Here is a 1,942-nt window from a genome sequence, read left to right on the forward strand (position 1 = left end):
GTGGACAGCAATTGCCATTGTTTCTATAAATGAATGCATTTATTTCCTAACTCATTTCCCAGGTATGCTATCACATACCTATCTATGCATTTTTTTTCACACAATATAGTGTTATAAAATTCATGAACAGTGAAGAGTGACATTAATTTTACTACTATTGATTTTATTATTTAAGAATCTTCTTACATGGAAAAAATAAATTAGTAAGTGATGGGTTGTAACCTAGGTATAGATAATAAATAAATATATAAAAATTGTTATCAAATATATTTTTAAATCAAACTCACCCATGTGTGTATGACCACAAAGAACACAACTATAGAGGAGATTTTTTTCTTTTATAATCTTTTACAAATACCTTTGAAAGATAAAGCATACTACTTGCCAAAATTTCACATGAAAAAGTAATGTGAAAAAATTTTAGGACATATTTCTAAAAATAGCAGTTTCCAGAGTACTGATTTATATCCAAAATATGAAAAAAAAGTATTTTTGAAGTTCTTTAATGAAGAAATCCCCGTATTCTGCACATCATATTTGTTAGTTGTTTATTAAGTTGATAGATCACATAGTACAAAAATAATTCTTTCCCCTTCAGTTTAGAATTCAAGTCAGAATTTTCCATGGGATATAAGGAAAATGGAAAACAAGTTTAGTACTCTAAATGACTTTCTAAATGCGGAGTCCCAAATGGTGGCTAGTGAATAACTCACAAAGTTACTATGTGACTTTGGTCCAATCAAAATTTTTTGTCTCTCATTCATCTTGGATATCACAGAGGGATAATAATACCGCCCCCACTGAGTTACATACATTATAATATGAATGCCATAAGAATATGTAGCTAAGGTGCTTTTAAAAATACAAGGTGAAAGTAAAGGTGCATGGTAAAATTAATTAATTAATTCTTTTTTTGGAAAAAAAAAATTTAGAGACAGAGAAGAGGAGAGCAGAGGGGGAGAGAAAGAGAGAATATCCAGCAGACTCCACCCTGAGCAAAAAGACCAGGGCTCCCTGAGATCATGATTTGAGCCAAAACCAAGAATCCAAGATTAACCAACTGAGCCCTTCTAGGCGTCCCCACATAATTTAATTTAAAGAAATCTTTTTTTTCCCCCACCTTCTATAAAAACTAGGGTTCTATATCAAGACTGTATTCATTTTCTGAAAGAAAAAAAAATTAATGTGAAAATGACCAAAAAGCTCTTTAAGGAGGACTTTAGGTCACCCATAGCAGAGCTCTGGATGCTGCTACTGATCTTCACTCCTCGTTGTTAGCTCTCCCCAAGGTACAAGTAAAGCAGGCAGCCACGGTCGGCCATCCATGGCTTTCCTAGGCGCTGGGGAGACACCTATAGAACCAGAGGTGGTGATTCACCGAATTAGAGTTACTCTAACTGGGTGCAACCTAAAACCTTTGGAGAAAGTACTTGCCAATTTGATCAGAGGCACAAAGGAAAAGAACCTCAAAGTGGAAGGACCACCTCAGGTGCCTATGAAGCCGCTGAGAATGACTATAAGGAAAGCTCTTTGTAGAGAAGGTTCCAAGACTTGGGATGTTTTCAGATGAGGATCCACAGGACTCATTGATTTGCACAGCCCTTCTGAGATGGTTAAGCAAAGTACTTCCATTAGTATTGGGCCAGAAGTGGAGGTGGAAGTTATCATTGTAGATACTTTAATCAACCTTTTCCCCAAGCTATCCATTGTTTAAAAAATAAATAAAAATGATTCCCTACCCCCAAAAAAATATCCAAGAAAAGTTTGAAAATAAATTACAAAATTTGATAAATATACTTAGAAAACTTGGATTCTTTTATCCCTGGCCTGTAGTTATCATTTTACTGATTCATTCAAATAGAATTTTACTGCATTTAATTTGTTGTACTCTTAGAGTTCATTCAGTTTTACCTATTTTTAAAAAGCTAACACATGTAATATA

At 34.0% G+C, this 1,942-nt stretch overlaps 1 pseudogene; it reads left to right on the forward strand.

Moving 5' to 3' along the window:
* The first annotated feature begins 1,324 nt into the window (after positions 1-1,324).
* On the forward strand, positions 1,325-1,714 carry LOC121471535 (annotated as a pseudogene).
* Positions 1,715-1,942: the final 228 nt, after the last annotated feature.

Source organism: Vulpes lagopus, chromosome 11 (assembly GCF_018345385.1).
Source record: "Vulpes lagopus strain Blue_001 chromosome 11, ASM1834538v1, whole genome shotgun sequence".
Taxonomy (NCBI): domain Eukaryota; kingdom Metazoa; phylum Chordata; class Mammalia; order Carnivora; family Canidae; genus Vulpes; species Vulpes lagopus.